This window comes from Tetrao urogallus (assembly GCF_951394365.1).
Source record: "Tetrao urogallus genome assembly, chromosome: 1".
Lineage (NCBI taxonomy): Eukaryota > Metazoa > Chordata > Aves > Galliformes > Phasianidae > Tetrao > Tetrao urogallus.
In genome coordinates, this window is record NC_136813.1 from 31,614,707 (window position 1) to 31,635,912 (window position 21,206).

Here is a 21,206-nt window from a genome sequence, read left to right on the forward strand (position 1 = left end):
CATAGTTTAGATTAGAACCCCTAAAGATCCAGTTTGTGAAATTTCTTCTGTGATAAATATATTTATGCTACAAGTAAATTAAAATCTAAAGTGTTTTGTTTTGGTTTGGTTTGTTTTTGTTTCAGTTGCTTTGTAATAGCAATTGAATTAAATCAGTAAGCAGCACTGAAAGCATGACCATTTTAAGTGACTTTCTGCAGTTAATCCTGATAGAAGATTGCTGCATACTTGCTGTCTGGTGTTTGAATCTTCAATAATGAGATTGTTTTTGTATTGTTTCAGTACTTAAATATTCTATTCATAGGAGATATGCAATCTGGCAATTGCTAAGGACAGGAAAAAACATTCTCTTTAACATCTTTATTAATAATTTTGATGAGAGGATTGGGTACATCCTCAGTAAGTTTGCAGATGACACCAAGTTGGGAGGGAGTGTTGATCTGCCTGAGAGGAAAAAGGCACTATAGAGGGACCTGTACAAACTGGATCAGTGGGTCATAGTAAGAGTTTCAATAGGGCCAAGTATCAGGTCCTGCATTTTGATCACAACAACCCCAGGCAACCCTACAGATTTGGGGAGGAGTGGCTGGAAAGCTGCCTGATGGAAAGGGACCTTGGTGTACTGATGGACAGTTGGCTGAATATGAGCCAGCAGTGTGCCCAGGTAGCCAAGAAGGCCAATGGCATTCTGGCTTGTATCAGGAATGATGTGGTGAGCAGGACTAGGGAAATAATCCTGCCCCTGTATTCGGAACTGGTGAGGCCCTATCTTGAGTACTGTGCTCAGTTTTGGGAACCTCAATAAAAAGAACACTGAGGCGTTGGAGCAGGTCCAAAGAAGCGTCACAAGGCTTGTGAAGGGCTTGAAGAATATGCCCTACTAGGAGAGACTGAAGGAACTGGGGCTGTTCAGTCTGGGGAAAAGGAGGCTGAGGGGAGACCTTATTGCTCTCTTCCAGTACCTGAAAAGTTGCTTACAGCGAGAGCCAGGTTGGTCTCTTCTCACTGGTGACAGGTGACAGGACAAGGCGAAATAGCCTCAAGTAGTGCCAGGATATGTTTAGTTTGGATATCCAGAAAAACTTATTTACTGAAAGGATTGTTAAACACTGGAATAGGCTCCCTAGGGAGGTGGTTGACTCACCATCCCTGGATGTGTTGCTCAGGGACATGATTTATCAGAGGGTTGTTGGAGTTAGGGTTATATGGTTAGGTTGCAGTTGGACTTGATGATCTTTAAGGTTTTTTTCAACCTGAACAATTCTATGATTCTATGATTGTTTTATAGCATTTACAATGTTTAAAGAACAAGGGATAACATCTGCTAAGGGATCCTGCACTTCAAAATGTAGTATGAAGGAGAAAAGATTATAAGAAGAGAAGAATGACAGTATTAAAATAACAGGAATCCCATGAATATTCAATCAATAACTCTTGTCACTACTGATGAACACTAAGAGATCTCAAGTACAGAGCAGTATGGTTTAGGTGAGGCTAAGACTGACTACAGATCTCTGCACCCTTCAGATACTAATGCGAAAAAGTGTACATTAAAATTTAAGAGGACATTGTCAAATACATCTCACACTGGCATTCATGCTTGCCTTTAACTTGTATTGCATAGTGGGCATAATTCACAGATCTACAGATCTGAGAATATCATCAAAAAGCATTTAATTTTTTCAAAGTGAGTTTTAATACTTCCTTTAAAATTAATCAGTATCTCCTGACAAGAAAGAGCACTGTTCTACATTAAATGTCCATCTAAAGCCAGACAAAAATGTAAAAAACAATATGGGAATGCCCATTAAACAGAGTGAAGATGACATTATATTGGGCCTGGCTATCTGTGCCAGTTCCTCTGCTAAGTTCCTGCATTTAAAGATAAGTAGAATTACAAGGGATCTCTTATTTGTCTATGTTAGAAAATTAAATATCTATAAGTGAGCTATACTTTTATTTTCAGAAATATCGTTATAACATGAAATGCATCTGTAAAATCATACATTACAGCTATTATTCTGAATAAATTTTATCTGGGCTAGACAATTACGTTATTTTAAAAACATTGTGCTTCATACATAAAAATAGAATGTTAGCTATTTAATGAACCATGTGAGAATGCAAAATTTCTGCTTTTCTAATGATAATGCCTTGAAAATATATTTCTGAAAGATGGTAAAAAAAGAGTAGAAAGAATAGGTTAGGGCCTTTGATTGAAATACTCTTAAGGATAGATACTTCAAAATCTAATTGAGTAGGAAAAAAATCAAATGGAGGTGAGATAAAGCACATAAAGATCTGACTGTAAAATAAAAAGTCTTTTACAGACATTTCTCAATACGAAGGTCTACACGTGCCTGAAGTATACTCCAGTACAACAAAGCAAATGCAGGTTTAATTTAACTTTTACACTTCCTAAAAGAAGATGAATTACTTAATCTTTATAAAGACATCTGTAGTAAACAGTTAACTTCAGTCGTGATCTTAACATTTCTGTTCTCACTAGTGTTTTCACTGAAGATACATCATCTTGTTTCAACATACAAGAGTCTGGAGGGGGCAGTAGGTCCAAACACATACATGTTTTATATGATCTGTATCTTGGGCATCATGTAAGTGTATTATACAGTCAGCATGTACCAGATATCTCAAAATAAAACCGAGCAAAATAGCACCTGAATGAAAAAAGTAAAAAGTTCTTTCTCTTTTTCACTGTGATAAATGAATTAAAATGGTGAACAATTCAATATATATTCAGAATGAGTTCACAGTTTAATTTGGAATTTTTGGAAAACATATAAAATTTAATCTGGCTCTAAAGCTTTGGTAGAAGTCTTAAATATCATTGTAAAACCTGTTTCTCTTTTTTAGTAACAGAAAAAAATTTGAAGCAAAATGTCTCTTAATCCTTTTATTTTTTCCATGTAAATACATGAGGTGATAGAATTTATTATGTAAACACAGGAAAACATACTAAACATTAATTGAACTGAAATAATTATTTGTGTTATTTGGTGTATCTTAAATTGAACATTTTTAATATAGCATGCCTCAAAATAAATAAAACATATGTTCTGTAACCTGAAGATGCTGCACATACCAAGTCACTAAGCAAATAAAGAAAAAAAGAGAACCCCATGAACTCAGCAAAGAATAAAAATATCACATCAGTTTCACATACATTTTTAACAACTGTTATTGTCTGTTGACATAAAAAAGTAGAGTTAACATACCTAATTTATAATACTTGCCAGAATATAAATACTGAGTGAAATGATGGTTCTGGAGAGATTAAGATTTTAAAAGTATGAAATTCAGTGAAAAATGCAATGTAAAAAATGATTAATCTCTTATTTTACTATAATCTACTATACACTTTTTTTTTTTTTTTTTTCATTTGTGGCTTTCTAATTTCCTTTGACAGAATTGTGTTTATTTCTATTCTAGTGCTGTTAAAAGAATGAATTGGGGAAAACTTCCTTTTTTGTCCCTAGAATTGTTCTTCGTTTTGCTTTCAAGCAGCAGTCCAGAGCATAGCTGTTGTGCTTAAAGTACTAGTGGGATCTATTCTGGGTTTTCTCCTCCTCTATACAAAAAATTAGTAGGATTGGAAAAGGAGTTTCAAGTGCCCAGCTGTGCCAGCATATGAGGCCATCATATTCTGGAGGTCTCCAGCAAGAAGCCTAACCTCCCGTAAGATCAGATAACTTGTAGAGAAGGAGGTAGCCAGGAAGTAGAGGCTTGGAGTCCTACTGTTCTCAGATTCATGTTTAAATTATGCCATAATATTTTTAATTATCACTATAGTTATTCTGATTTTGCAGATGTACAATAGTAAAATAGTATTTCCCATCATTTCATATCATCCCATACATATATTTTCATGCTGTCAACAATTGTAGCTACTACTGGATTATATGTATGTCAGTTAGTGTATGCTTATGACTCTAAGTGTTGTTCCACTCATCTAGTTGCAATAATTGCAGATGCAGTGGACACAAACTTTTAGAATACAAATCTATTACCCATAATATTTACCACAAATTTATCAAAATTGTTTTTATCTGACTCACATGTACGAAATCATGTATATAATACCTTTATTTCTGATATAAAATTTGTATAGTTTTTCTACGAGACGTATTCTCATGCCTTTACTTACACAAATGTTGAAGAACACATCACCCAAAAGTAGGCAACCAAATTCCCACACAGAGTAAGTTGGGCACTGACTCCTTGATCCTGGAGTTAAGAATGGATAAAGAATTTTATTTACCCACACAACTGAATATAATTAGCTGAAGAGAAAAGCATACCTCTGATTACACATCTCTTCTTGAAATATCCTTCAGTTCTAACTCAAGTCTTGCATCTAGTGGAGAAGCCCAGACAGTTACAAAATTATATCATCTTTGTAGATAAACAGATGAAGAATGAAGCCACGGCAGTTGAAAAAGGTTTCTTAGTTGATGTTCCTGCTGCTCAGTGAAAAAAAATAAATAAATCAATTGCACAGTGCTAATCAAAATTCAGCAAATCTCTCTTGATCTTCTTGGCTCCAAGTAATGACTGAACACAAGGACAAGGAATGAACTCACAGATGTGAATAGGGAACTGACTCTTCAGAGCCCAAGCAAAGAAATCAGGAGGACAAACAGTAAAGACTTAAACATGCTACATTCATGCTACATTTAGGATTAATGGTACAAATCAACTATAGCAGGAAATTTTCCTGATGGCAGGAAGCCTTCTCAAATATTTCTATTTATATACTTGCCTTTTAACTCAAGCTTACTCAGGCTCCCATGAATCCTCTAGTTATCCTGCAGAAATTTAAAGAATATGCTACTCCATGCAGAAATTGTACTTGTAAATTTGGTGAAGAGAACACTGAAATAAGTTAAATGTGAGAAATTTACACATATCTCTTGTCAACGGTTTACGGGCTGGTTCGGCCCGGTTCCGTGACCAGCAGGGCGGAGGAATCTGCGGATCCACGTCTCCGGGAAAGGGGAAACAGGGGACCCCAAAATACTTGAAAACAACAGCAATAATCTGAGGTGGAACAAATGATATACTAAATATAGCATTAGCAAATTACAATGAGAGAGAGAGAGAGAGTCTGTCTGGATGCTAGATAGACCTCACCACAATGCTGAGGTGAGAAATGCAGTCCAGAGTGACTGAAGAAAAGCAGACGGTGAAGTGCGGATGGCGAAGCGCAGACAGCGAAGCACAGACGGTGAAGCGCAGACAGCGAAGAGCAGGCGAAGAAGAACTCAGGTGACCTTGCACAGAGTTATATCTCCTTGCCAACCGCAAAGCCTCCTGGAGAAATGTAGTTCTTCTCCGTCGGACGAACATTCGGCAGAAGTTACCCCCCTCTCCCCCCCCCCAGTGCATTACATGATGTTATGGTGTGGAATACTGATAGCCAAAAATCATAAAACCATGACATCTCTACAGATTGATAACCCAACTAGGGAATAGATCCCCCAGTTGGGGAACTGGCACTTATTGAAAAAAATTTACAACTTTGTCCGACCATTATTATTAACTCTGGCACTTTCCTGAAGCATCATTTACTTGTGAATATGTGCTGGGGTCAGCCAAAGAATCCTAAAATTTCAAGAGGATGCCCTGGATTTGGCAGCTTTTGTTAATATAAAGCTGGTTACAAACAAATAAGTGAATGTGTTATCAGTTAGCATATCAACAATAGTCACAGGTGATGAAGATAAAAAAAACAAAAACAAAACAAAACCCTAAGTTTTCTCCATAGAAGAACTGGAGAAATTATGTGTGATGCATCTTAAAAGAGGAAAAAATAAATAAAAAAAAAAATTCATCATGGACTTAAAAATTATTGCAAACTTTTAGTTGTATCAAGAAGGTGTGCTACTCATTGGAGTGGCAGAGAACTTGAGGAAATACTTGACAATGTCTCCAGGGGAAAGAGAAGCTCTTGACAGACTGTACACCACGTGAAAGAACTGAAAACCCAACTATCCTATATTTCATGCCTCTGGGAAAGGGTTTCTCAACCTCAGAAAGAGGATAAAAGAAAGCCTAGCTAGGGTCATTGCTTTTGTTGTCATAGACTGAGTAAAATGACAGATAGAGTATAAAAATCCACTTATCATTATAGGTAAAAAATAATCAAAATAAACTAAAATTGTTTTGTGTAAAACATAAAAAAAATGTATATACTTATCTGGTTTCTCATATATAAATATGTAAATATATATATGAGGAGCATATGAGGAGCATGTTTATACTACCTTTAAGGACAGTAAAAGCCAACTATCCTCCTAAACTTCCAGAAACAAGAAGCAAACACGTGTGAATACCTTAACACCCATGCCTTCCCCTCCTACTCCCTCAACTATCACACACATGAAAGCCTTGCCACTTAAACCCAGTACATACATTTGTGTTTGTACTGTAGGGGTGGGGGCAATGTATATGCAGAGACATACTGATTCTTGTAGAACTGTCTGAATGAATGATGAGTAGTTTAAATCCTTGAGAGTCTGATCAGGCATATATATTGCACAGCTTTGAAAATTTTAGAAACGTATTAAGGTTTACGAAAGCACAAAATAGTTCCTGAAAGTCCATTTTCAGAAGGCTGTGCATAGTACTGTATTACTAGAGATAAGAATAATATAGAAATAGAAAACAAATCATCCATGCCTCACCTCAACTCAAGGATAGAATTACATAGTTGGAATAAACCACATTTTTGTGAGTGCTTATCTCCCATTTATATATTTTATGAATGTATATTTGAACACTAATTCCCGTAGTAGAAAATTCCCATAGTAACATAAAAAATCATCAGAGCCTTTACATACGAAGCAGAAGGTATAATAGTCTGATAAATAAATAGCTTAAATAAAGTGAAATGAAAATGATAAAACTGAGTTCAAGGGAACTTCAAATGATTTATAACAGCTGAAGTTCTTGATCATAGAGTTGAAGCATTCTCAGTTAGATTTAACTATATTTTTCTCAGGTGGTATTCAAACTATTTTTCCTCACAATCTCTCAGCTGGAACATGTCACCTCCAACAACAATTCTGCAGGCATTTTCACCTGAAGATGGCCTTTGTGAAGATATATATTTGTATCTGGCAAGCAATGCCATTTCCTTTCAGAAACATTCTAAGCTTTTCCTTAAATGTCAAAAGAAGAGCACAAAACCAAACTGTTGCCAAACCCAGACTGTCTGCACGAATGTCACAGTGAAGTATGCTACATACATACTGTATGTGTATTTTTTTATGCATGTCAAATTCTGTCAGGTTCACCTTAAAGAAATGCTGTATTTTAGAAGCAGTTACCTGTGGCCTACAGTAAAATAATATTTATGCTCTGCATGGGTCAGTAGTTACAAGAGTTTACCACTATCAGAGTAAATAAATGTTTTTTGCACATCACTGTTTCCCAGGTTTTAACTCATTCTAGGGTTTGTTATTATAAAATGACCTTATTAATAATTTTTTTTCAGTTACATTTATCAAAACGGCTATTTAACTTAATTATATATATGGTTCCTATGTGACTTTATTTCTTAATTTTTTTATGTACCTTTCATATGACAGAAAAATTTATTGTCTATTTTCATTAATCCATAGCTGAATGCAAGACAAGAACGTCTTAAGTAGAGCAGGTCTGATAAGCCTCAGTCCTGAGGATGCACAAACAGTACAAATTTGGTGGCCTGTTACTAGTATTGGTATTACCATCTTACAGGATAATATTTCTTCACAATCAGGGCATCAGGAGCACAGAATGCAGATAGTCAGATGTTATCTTTCAGTCAATACATACAATAATAGCTCTTTGGATATGCATTCTGTGTAATGACCTGTTCATGATTTTCCTACTTAGGGACTCTTAAAGAATTGTTTCATGATATACAAAAAATTTCTGAAGTCCCCTGGATGTTGCCTTAGTTCCTGCTTCATCATCATATATATATTTCTCCACGTATATAAGCCCTGAACCATGGTGTTTGGAAAATAAATCTGCACAGATGGTGCAGGCAAACACAAGGTCCTATGTTTGAACTGCAGTAGAAGAATATGAATCAACTTCTGCTCAAGTCTTTTTTTGTCAGTGTTGGCATTAATATATTATAATTCGCTAACATAAAAAGCTCCAAAGAATCTCACTAAAAATTTGTAAGCCTTTCATGCTAAATCTGAATGACATAGTTTTACTAGGGATCTTGTCTGCTTGTAACTATTTGTGTAGAAAGATGAGGTCCAGTAGACACATAGGGATAGACTGTGTCCTTCTTTCAGATTATTTCCTAAAGAGAGCTGCTGAAAGACCATGATCATATCTTGTCAGTAGATAGAATAATTGGGAAATTTTAGTCACTGTTCTGTTACAGTTACTCTTGGCAAAAGCTCTGCGTTTTCATTAAGCTACCTCCAGAAATACAAAGAACTGAAGTCCTTGTCTTTAGACAATTGCAAGGACAGCTACTACTATTTTGAAATTCTCAATGGCCCAAATATTAAAAGACCAATATATTAGTAATTGCCAGTAAGGAGTCAGTTACAGAATTGTAAAACTGTCACCCAAGTCTAGAAAAAAAGTTGCTATCCTAACTCTGTACTTATATAATACAGGAAAGAACTTATATAGGAGTTGAACTGCCACTGAAACTTCAATCAGAAATTTGTATTTGCAATTTTTCTTTTTTTTTGTAAATCACTAGTCTTCTCAAAATAAGCACTGATTATTAGCTTAGAAAGTATTTCTTTGAGTTCCACAAATAAAAACAATGCAATATCCCATAAAATGTCTAAGAACTGATTGGAAATTGTGTTTTGCACAAAGTGAAACATTTGTTCTCTACGTGGAAGTTTTATAACTAACTTAATAGCTTGTTACAACTTTTTCTGTCCCCAGAACTGCAAGAAATTGCCATACGTAACAGACCCTGTATAAATGTAATGAATATTTTTGAAATAATAGTGAATTACAGTTTTCCCCTTCTTAAATGTATCATACATGACATTTTCATCTGGTTCAATGAGGTCACATCAAATTATGTAACAGCATAAAGTATGTTTAATCTAATGAAGTGTGATATATGCGCAATCTCTCTGCTTAAATTTAAAAGTAATAATTTAAAATAAGAGAAAAAGTAAGAATTGTTATATTTCAGTCTGTTTTTCCAAATATAATTCTGCTTTCCTGTAGTGAACTGATGTCCCTATGTTCTCAGAGTTGGTAGAGGTACTTCAACCCAAGCTAGTTACAAAATAAAATAGATAGATGATAGGTAGATAGATAGATAGATAGATAGATAGATAGATAGATAGATAAAAGGACTATTTCATTGAAATGCCACTTACTTTTTCTTGTAATGGGTCTTGACAAGGAAATATTCATGCTGTGTGACTTTGAAAATGCCCTTTTCTGGCAGGCAGTCTTTCTGACAGCACTACCGTTTGCTGGCTTTAAAAAACAGGAACAGTGGCCAATTTAAAGTCCAAGGAATCAACCAATTTGAGATGCACAGGCTCTCCGTGAAGTAATTATTCCCTTGGATGGACATACTGTCTTCATTATTCCATAAATTTGGTGAATTTAAATGTTCTATCACTGATGCACATTCTTTGCACTTTCGATAACATATGTGGTGTGATTGACCAAAACAGAAAATGCAATTGTGTCTCTGAATGCATAGGGTGATATTTCAGTCCACAGGGATGAGAATGGAGAAAACATATATACTAGTATTAAATCATGTCCTGCAGAGATGAGCTGGACATGTTTAAAGAAAGAAAGGGAAGTTTTCAATAGTCTTTGAACAGGGTAGTTTACAGATATGAGCATATGCTTTACTCATTTCTTGTTCAAAATATAGATTCATTCTCTGCCTCCTTTGAGATGTTTTCATATTTCCTACTTTCCCCAGTAGCTGGTATCTTATTTTCATTCAAATTATTGGTTAACCTCGGTATCTCTGCAACAAGAATTTTGCTTAAGCGTACTAGGGATTCTTGTTATCTTTCAGAAGATGTTATATATTTTTATTCTTTCTAAAATATACTATATGGAGCAGCAATAGAAGGCTAAGGAAAAAAAATCAAAGGAAAAAGAAAATAAAGCAAATTTCTATGTTTTGCAATGGTTTTTGGAAATGGAAATTTTTCCCTGACATTCAACAGGGGAAGAAAAAAAAGGATTTTTACTGTGCCTTATCGTAGATGTTTTCTACTGATCAGTCAATTTTGTTTTTGTTTTTGTTTTTTTGTTTTTCCTTAATCTCTACTATCAATACACACTCATCCTATAAAATGAGGATATAACAATTGATACATCAATTTTCTGAGACTGGAATCCTCCTCCAAAGGAATGTCAACAGAACGAAAATGAAAATCTTACTCAAGAACAGGATGTTCTGACTTTTATATTTATTTACATTGTAAACCCTTATAGGTCAAAGCTTTTGCAAAGGACATTTTTAAACAGAGATCAGACCAACCACTCAAAAATTAAGCCTTATAAGTGTTAATCAAATTTGCTTCTGAACCTGTTTTCTAATCTAGCCTTGTCATACATCCACTTCATTTCCTCATGGACATAGATTTAAGTTGAGATACAGAGATATCTAGGAAGGGAGAATTCTTGCCACTATATCATCACTATTTTGTGCTTTTTACTGAGCACAGATTAGACTGTGGAAAGTACACCATCAACATTTTCTCAGTGCAGCTCTTCCATAAGATTACAAGAAACTTTGAATTCCATCTCCATCACATGAAGAAAATATCTTATAACTTCTTGAATATGAGGACCCGGTAACTTTTTTCTCTTACAGATCAGAAATTTCTGAAGAGTGAGTTAGAATAGATATTAATAGCTATGGACTGCAAATTTTTAGATCTGTTGGGATTATACTTGAATTTATTCTATTGACTATAGGATAGGATGGACACTTGAGATGAAGTCAGATAGGGAATGCAAATTTGTATGACAGAAAAATACTTTTGTTGGACAGAAGACACTACTTCCAACGACTACTATGCTAGACTCTACTGAGACTTTTGTTAAACAGAAGGAGAAAAGAAGAAACAGACACGCAGACAGATGATATGATAAGTCTGCCAACTGCTTCTTCAGTTCTTTTAATAACACCTAAAAGTAACAATCTGCTGTCTAGCTAACACTATCCAATCATATTCTGTTACTTTCTCTGTGGGTGTGCTGTGTCATATTAAAATAATTATATGTAAATCTGTGGTCTGGATGATCTGCATTTGATTAAAAAATAAACTAGTTTTGCAAGATACATTCAAGTCACAATTGGTTCAGCATATTACTACATTATGCTATAAGTTCTGATATCATAGAATCACAGAAAAAATAGCAAATTCTTATGTGAGAGATAGGAAATTGAAATACTCATGATTGTGTTTGAAACATTCAAACAGCTAAGTGGTGACACAGTCCTAAGTAAAATTTAAATGGTACTTTAAATGTTGTCTATATTTGGAAATTCACTTCCACATAGTTTACACAATGGGTGAAGAGGGAAAGGACTTCTGGAGGTCATCTTACCCAACTTCCTACTCAAGCTGTGTCTCGCTCCAATTTATAGGAGGGAGAGGAGGTTCTTTTATTATCTATATACCCGGCGTGAGATTAAGAAACAACGGTTCAAATGTTGGTCCGACCAGTTTATTACAAATCTTAATCAGGGGAAATGGGGAAGGGGAGGACAGACACTATTATGAATTAGGGTAATGGGGAAGGGAAGGAAGGTGATAGAAAAGATAGAAAAGAAGCAAGGAGTCTTTATAGGCAGCAAGAGGGACATAGTCACCACCATGGATCCGGCGAGGTTCATAGTTCAGTCTTTGATCTTCAGTAGTGCTGGGTTGTCAAGCAGAGTTGTTCTATTGACGACGACGATGAAGGACGATGACGACCATGGTGATGATGGCCCCTTTTCAATAGTTTCAGAGTGGTCGAGTCAGCTCTCCTTGAAATGCCAGCTTCTGGCTCTGGGATCTCAGCAGAAACTCCTTTGTTCCCATCTTCCGGGCCTTGCCAGCAGATTAGAGGGAGCAGGGATGCCCATCTGCATCCTGTTTCTCACAGAACACGATGGTATCGTTCCCCAATTTTCCCACACCTATCTGGAGCTGTTTAGTCACAGGCCAGATCTTCCACCAGTAAACACTCCTGAGTACTCTCATCCGCTCTTCTACAGAGCAAGCAGCTCTGGAGGAAGGGGCTTTCAAATGTTCCCAAAGCGATATCAATTGTCACACAGTTAGCACCCATCAGTTGCCTCCTCAACAAATTACTCATAGTCTTATCACAAGAATACCTCAGGAAGAAAGCTTTGAGCCAAAAAACAAAGAAGGATTCTCACAAGCTGGGACACCAAGAGCAGGTTGCCCAGGCCCATCTTTTTTAAATGTCTCCAAGGAGGGAGGTTTCATAGCCTCTCTGGGCAATGTTTACCAGTGCTCCAGAACCACTCTGGAAAAAAAGAACATGTTTCTTATGTTCAGACACATACTTCTGCACTTAAGTTTGTGCCCATTGCTTCTTGTTCTGTCAATATGCATCACAAAAGAGCCTGGTCCCATCCCACTGTATATTCCTTTTAGGCACACCTGTATTTATGAGACTCCCCTCAGATTTACTTTCTCTAGACTACAGTCCCCTCTCTCTCAGCTTTTTGTCATAGAAAAGATGCTACAGTTCCTAATTATCTTAGTGGCTCTTTGCTGGACTGTCTCCAATGCATTCATATCCCTCTTGTTCTGGGGGGGGCAGAACTCTATACAGTACTCCAGGTGTGCCTATATCAGTGCTGAGTAAGGAAATACATGCAAGGATAATATTGCACTAAAATGTTTTGAACAAAGCAATGGACTTGAAGTTTATTTGTCAAGTACAGTAGTTCAACAGTATCTGTTGCATAGTGTAAATATGCTCAATTTTCCTTAGTAGTTGTCCTGCTCCAATTTATAGGAGGGAGATGAGGTTCATTTAATATCTGTATACCCGGCATGAGATTAAGAAACAACAGCTCATATGTTGGTCCAACCAGTTTATTACAAAATCAGGGAGACAGGGAAGGGAAGGAGGGCGATAGAAAAGATACGAAAGATGCAAGAATTGTGTAAAGCGGGGATAGTCACCACCAGGATCCAGCAGCGGTCCCGTGTCATGACGTTTGAAGGTCCGAGGCAGAAGCAGCGGGGGGCGGGGAGAAGCAGCGTGGCCGGCCTTGGGCAGCAAGCAGGTAGCGGAGGCAGTCACAGAGCCAATCTTTGAGGAAGCAGCAGCGCTCAGGTTGCAGGCCCAGAAGAATCTGTCAGCATGCAGGTATCACTTCATAAGGAATTGATAGTCAGGAATCCTGCCCTCATTGTTTTCGGTTCCTCTTTTATCCTCCTTGTTCTCCTGCCTACATGACAAGGATGGGCCTTGAGCAAGAGTCATTGAGTACCCTCTGAGATGGCCATCATCCTGAGATAAGTCCACACAAAGGAGCACTTCTCAGCTATTTAGCTGCAGTTCATCTTGCTCTCGTTGCCCCTGGCCTTGTCCATCTGTCCCCCCCAGACAAAGGATTTCACAACTTTTGCCCAGGGCTTGCCTGGACTTGTTCATCTGTGTCCTTCAGACAAAGGATTTCACAATCCTTGCTCGGGACTTGAACAAGTCCATCTGTGTCCCCAGCAAGCTTTGAGACACAGACGTTAACAGAATAATATCTTACACCACCCTGTGACTCAAAGGTTGCTTTAAAATGGGACACAGATGATCCACAATGGTGAGAAAAGGATAGCAAGCATAAGGGTAAAGGAGGGAAGGGGGCAAGGAATCAAATATATATAATATAATCATTGCAAATGATTTCTCAGGCTGGGCCCTGATGTGCTTGACTTCCTTATCAGTAGGGGAGGTTACAAACTACATAGGTGATACAACACATTTTATAAAATACAGAACCATACAATTAACAAACATAAGAGTTGCAACAGCACACAATATCAATTTGCCACAGACACCACTCGGTGATACCTCGGGACAGGTGACATGAATGTTACATGATGAATAAAAAGTAGAAAGTGAAAAGAGACAACCATACATTTGGCAATAACCAATAACAAATAAATATAACAGAGATACAACATTACCACCCACAACAACACAAAACATAGTACTTTTGCAACCAAAATACAAAATGTAATCAAGAGGTATATTCAGTATTCTAACATGATCAAATTTTCAATGTTTCTGTCACAAAACATTAGAGTCCTTTCTGTGTTCAGTCGAGGTCCACATTCGCTTGTTTTATAGGGACGTGAAAAACAATAAGAAAACCTTCTACAGGTACATTGGCCAGAAGAGACAGGCCAAAACGGGTGTACCTACTTTGGTAAATTTAAAAGGAGAACTGGCTTCAACAGATGAAGAGAAAGCTGAGGTGCTGAATGAGTTCTTCACCTCGGTCTTCACTGGTGGCCAGGATTCTAGTCTTTTTCACGTCCCTGAGCCCTGCATCCCCAAACCTCTATGTGGGGACCAAGGAGGTAAATCCCTCCCCACTGTAAGGGCAGAGCAAGTCCGACAGTGCCTCCTTAGACTGAATGAATATAAGTCTATGGGGCTGGATGGCGTGCATCCCAGGGTCCTGAAGGAGCTGGCTGAGGTGGTTGCCGAGCCGCTCTCCATCATATTTGAGAAGTCGTGGCTGTCAGGTGAGGTCCCAGACGACTGGAGGAAGGGTCACGTCACTCCCATATACAAGAAGGGGAGCAGGGAGGACCCGGGGAACTACAGGCCGGTGAGTCTCACCTCCGTGCCTGGGAAGATCATGGAACAGATCCTCCTGGACAACATGCTCGATCACATAAAGAATGAGCATGTGATCCGAGACAGTCAGCACGGCTTCACCAAAGGAAGGTCATGCCTAACTAATCTTGTGGCATTCTATGATGGAGTGACGGCATTGGTGGACGAAGGGAAGGCGACCGATGTCATTTACCTGGACCTGAGCAAGGCCTTTGACATGGTCCCCCACCACATCCTCATCTCCAAATTGGAGGGAAGTGGATTTGATGGGTGGACGACCCGATGGATAAGCAATTGGTTGAAAGGCCGCAGACAGAGGGTGGTGGTCATTGGCTCTATGTCCAGGTGGAGGCCGGTAACAAGTGATGTCCCCCAAGGGTCTGTCTTGGGACCGGTGCTCTTTAACATCTTTATTAATGACATCGATGAGGGAATTGAGTGCACCCTCAGCAAGTTTGCTGGTGACACCAAGCTGAGTGGTGCGGTTGATACGGTGGAAGGAAGGGATGCCATTCAGAGGGACCTCGACAGGCTGGAAAGCTGGGCTCGGGTGAACCTAATGAGGTTCAACACGGCAAAGTGCAAGGTTTTGCATTTGGGCCGGAAGAACCCCAGGCACCCGTACAGGCTGGGAGGAGTGGTCCTTGAGAGCAGCTCGGCAGAGAAGGACCTGGGGGTCCTGATGGACAAGAGACTTAACATGAGCCAGCAGTGCGCTCTGGCAGCTCGAAAGGCAAATGGGATCCTGGGCTCCATCAGGAGAGGGGTGGTCAGCAGGGACAGGGAGGTGATTGTCCCTCTCTACTCGGCTCTTGTGAGGCCCCATCTGGAGTACTGTGTCCAGGTGTGGAGCCCTCAGTACAAGAAAGACATGGAGATTTTGGAAAGGGTCCAGAGGAGGGCGACTAAGATGATCAGGGGGCTGGAGCACCTCCCCTGTGAGGACAGGCTGAGGGAGTTGGGCTTGTTCAGCCTGGAGAAGAGAAGGCTGCGGGGCGACCTCATTGCAGCCTATCAATACCTGAAGGGAACCTACAGCCAGGAGGGGAGTAAACTCTTCAAAAGGGCTGACAATAGCAGGACTAGGGGAAATGGATCCAAGTTGAAGGAGGGAAGATTTAGGTTGGATGTTAGGGGGAAGTTCTTTACAAGGAGAGTGGTTAGGCCCTGGAACGGGCTGCCCAGGGAGGTTGTGGATGCCCCGTCCTTGGACGTGTTCAAGGCCAGGTTGGACGGGGTCCTGGGCAACCTGATCTAAATGTGTATGTTTGGTGGCCCTGCTAGGCAGGGGGGTTGGAATCCTTGAGGTCCCTTCCAACCCGGGTGATTCTGTGATTCTGTGATTCTGACCTGTAAAATAAAACGAGACACCAACTTGCCCTTTTTTGGGAGCTTTGTTAATATGGTTAAAAAATGAGGGAACAATACAGCAAGTGTTAATTTTATATTCCTTCTTCGGGGTGTCTTTGGCCTTCCAAGGATATTTGTTAAGGTATCCCATTAAGGTTAGGGAAACCAGCCTCAGGCTAGCTGAGCCAATTGACAGAGGCTGGCCCGGGAGATGTGTTTCCCTTTGTTGTCATCTTTCTAATGCATCCACCCTTCACTGCCCCCACCCCGCTCACTTGGGAGGGGCGGAGACATCAGTTTTCTAATGGCTTGGATAGCCGTTCAGGTTCCCTGGGAGAGGCCCTAGGACCTGGGGCTTTGCTTTCCTCAAGATTCTCGAGCTTTTGTTCTGGCCACCATTTAACTAATTTCTCTAACCTATCTGTTGTCAATCCATCCATCAAATTTCGTGGAATACCCTTTTTCCAGACTGCAGTCCAAAGTCCATTACGTTTATGGAAGATATTATGCCTACCAGTTTTTACTGGCAATGAGGCCCTTCCAGACCCACTGAGCTTTGGACTAGGTGGCCTGGGGGCAAGACTGGCTGCTGCAAACCTTACACCTCTTGGCTCAGATTTACTGGGAAAAGAAACCACCGGCCCATATTTTCTTCCATAGTTAATTAACTCTTGGGCTACCTATCCCCACGTCCATACTTTTCATCCTGACTGCAGATGGTTGGGGATTACAGTTTCTTCTAACACTGCCCAGGTTCTTTCTCCCTGTGACATAGCTTGTATCCTTGCTTGTAATTGTATGCCTATGGGTTTCAGTGATTCCGGAAGCCCTTTAATTAAAGGGGTCATTCTCTCAGGATCAATGGGCATCATCATGGATGACTCATGATGTGGCTGCAGCTTTGTATCATACATCAGTTGGAGACAAGCAGCCTTTTCAACGCACTCTACTAATTGGTCAGTTGTTCCAGTAATGGCAAGAGAGTCTCCCCGTTCTAAAGGATTGAGACCATCTGCCCAATAGGCAGCCCTTTGTGTTAATGACCAGGGAGCATGATTGTTACCAGTAGTTAAAAATACTCCTGGTCCCCAGTAACCTTCTGCTTCCTTTTCTGTTAACCGAACCTGGTCGCCACCAGTGAGACTCACCCTCCATACATATTCTGTTTCTGATTCCTTTGGAGAGCGGCTAAAGTCCCTTTTCAATTTTTCTAGCTCAGTGGCCAAGAATGGAATTTCCTTAACATTCATTTGAGAATCTAGATCCTTACTGTTATTGAAGGTATATTCGGTTTTTATCAAGGGACGCAATGGGGCTATTGGGGCTTCTAATTTGTCTAGTCTTTTCTTTACTTCTTGTAGTTCCTCCTGAGGAAAAGTTTTTTTCTTGAGGCAAACTATGGGTGACAGTATCGCTAGTATCCTTAGGTGTTAACAGTTCCTTGAAAGCCATCTGCAACAAAGCCGAATTACTTTCCTCTCTTTCTAATTGTTCCTCGAGATTAACTATTTGATTCTGCAGAGTTTTTACGAATTCTTGTGTAATTCTAACTGATTCCTGTAGTGCTTCTATGGTTTGGAGTTCTGCCGAATGCTTTTCATTTCGGAACTCCACGACAGCTTTTAAAACAGCCCTGAGTACGGCACGAACAAACAACTTTCCTTTTCCAGCTCGAGTACGAGCATTCTTTTGCAGGATACTAATACGGTCTGAAACACTGCAAATTATACCAGTTCTGTGGTGCCCAATCCATACCTGATAAAGAGGGTCGAGCACCATGTTTTTCTAAAAGATCAAATAATACATCTTCACTTTTCATACTGGCAATACTGTTATTCATTTCTTAACACAATGAAAGATCTACACTAAGGGAGGAGGAGGTACACATATTCAAAAGCTCAGTTACTCCTTAGCAGGGAGATACACCACACCTAAACAAATGCAAATGCTCCAATCACGCCTCCCTTTTGTTGAGGGGAGCACACAAAGACAAAACGCTAAAAAAAAACCTGCAAACACCACACCTAAGTTACAGTTCACTCCTTGCAACTCCAGGAGGTGCACACAGCTCAAACCACTCCTCCCTTTCTTTGGGGGAGCACAAAAAATGTGAAGCTAAAGCAACACTTTCTAGGTTTCAATAGAGTAAATAAAACTTCTTGGAGAGGCACACACGTTTAAGTCACAAAATATTACTTCCTCACTTCCCCAAGAGGCGCGCGTGCACACACACACACACACACACACACACACAGAAAGTTCAAGTTTCGCACTTCAGTTACCAGATAACCACAGAGAGGTCTTCTCGAGGAGGCATACACGTATTAAACAAAATGCAAGTATTCAAAATACGTCCATGAGAGGTACACACATAAAAGGTCCAAGTTTAGCATTTCAGTTACAACATAACTGTAAAGAGGTCTTCCCAAGGAGGCACATACATATTAAACAATATGCAAATAGTCAAAATACATCCCCGAGAGGTACACGCATAAAAGGTAAGGATTCAGAATATGGAGCGGTCTTCCTGGAGAAGGACTCACATCTAAATTTTCAAAAATATCGCTCCTTGGAACTCCAGGAGGTGCACACAGAAAAAAGTTTCAAACTATATCTGGAAGGACAATATTATCACAGCGGGTATCCTGCCGACTACGCCAGCAGTCTTTATGATTGCCAGAACTTTTGAGCAGTTTAGTAAGAAGTTAAACAGTTTAAACTTTTACTTGATATAGAGTAACTAATCATTTTTCCCCTTTATTTTCTTTTGATCTGAAGTTAGCTTTCCAGGGAAAATACATACGTCTTTCTGAGGTTCAGAACAACTCATATTCACATTCAGAACATCTCTGAAGACTGGAAGAATTTATCCTATGATAAATTAGTTGCTCCACATTTAACTCTCTCTAACCTACACAATCCTTCAACAGAAGCTCAGATGGCTTTGAAATCTGAGAGATATCTACACCTTAGATCCTCAGGCACAAATTGCATAGTCTAGCTCCATTAAAAAACCATTCTAGTAGGATAGAACATATCCTTGTATTATTTCATTTACTTTAAGCTATGATAAAATTTGCTTGGGTGTCAGTTCTTCCATGTATACGTTCCTATATGCTCCTACATGTATAACTGTGTGTTCAAGTGATTGTATGTCTGTCTCCAGTAAGTGTCCTTGATTTTCAGATAGTTTAAAGATTTTTTTGATAATGATAAATGTTAGTCACATGAGTCTCATTAATGCTATTTGTATGTATCTTGCTTGCTATGAGCATCAGTATGCATGAAGACAAAACTGGGAGAAGGTTCCAAGGTTGCAATGTCTGGAGGTTTTTGTTTGTTTGTTTGTTTGTTTCGAAATACCATATCTTAAAATTTGTTTTATTACCAAGCTCTGAGCAACTCAAAGTAATTTGATATATTTCACTGCTTTAGGATCTGATCAAAGCTACAAATAAATCAATGGAAAAATTCCTACCAGTTTAGTGGGCTTTAAATCCTATTAATATTTCTTCTGTAATACTTATGCTTATTCTTTTCTTTGAGCTATCAGAGACTGGATAATAACATCTATTATTCAAAATTGGTGTTTTGGTTTATCTCCAGCAAATAATTTAAAAAATATATTACAATTTTATTATTTATTACTAATTTTATTATTAATTTATTTTTGTTTAGATTATGTTTTTAAGATGATCATTAAATACACACACTGACAGTGATGAAATGAACTGGAATACTTGCTTGATAATGATAAACAGTTCCAGAGTAAGAAAAACCTTTTAGATCAGAAATTTTTCACTGGCATTGAAAACATACCAATTGGCTTATTAGAAGAAGTGTAAAATATATACATATATAAAGGCCTGGCTAGTATGCTAAACCTATAACAGTGTTATATCTACTTCAAATTTTTTTTAATTGAAAATCTTCCATTATCTTCTAATTTTCACATTTAAAAATATTATTTCTTTAATGAACTAGTCTTTTCAGTATTTAAAGAGTCACAGCTACAGAGAGTTACATTTGAATACCATTATTCGCCCACAAAAAGTGAAGAATCGAGATACTTTTCCTTGATTTGAAGTTCTGTTCATCTGATAAAGTGTTCATGGAGCACTTCCGCTGAAATCAAGTTATGATGGTAAGCCTGATGGCAGATCGGTCTTTAATGTTATGTTTCCCAAGCTATTGGTAGCACGGCACTTTCTTAATAGATGAAAAAGAGAATTGCTTTGCTTTGTTAAGTTTATATTCGTAAAAATCTGCTAAGGTTGGGGAAGGTTTTGTTTATAAAGAAAGAGAATATGATTATAAGATTAAAATTAGTGTTAAGAAATTTGTAGTATGTAATAGGAAAACAGAAATAAACAAAATTAAAATAATCCTAAATTCCTAAATTACTTTGGAACCTAAAGTCAGTGTTGACTTGTGCCTAACTTTCTCAGTTTCTACATATCAGGAAAACAAGTGTTCTCATTTTTGTTTTCTGGTCTTTTAATAGTCATTCTGGATTCCCCGAATGGGATTCATCATCTCTTTCTTAAACATCTACACAGAATGTGAATTAATCAACCAGGTCTCCCTTTATAGTTGGTAGAGAATAATAGCCATTCTTAGAGCAGTTCATCTGACCTACTTTAGATGCCTTTTTTTGCATATGAGAAATTGTGACCTAGAAGAGCCTGTTTCTCTCCTTTGACTATTAGGAAGCCTAAAGCTCAGTTACAGGTATCTTACAGTCTCAATGTGTACATTTAGCAAAATTAATTTCAACTTCTTCTCTGTGATTTATACCTTAGGAAATTTCACATACCAGAATGCGTATCTGTAACTTTATCTCTGCAAAATATTGCTTATGTTAGCACTCATGTTAATGCTTAAACTTTCACCTTATTACCATAAATATTTAATTTGAAAAGGAGGAAAATACATTTGTATACCTGAACTTATTTGTTCCAGTGAGCTGCCATGCCATTTAACCTATCAGGCAGCTTAGCACC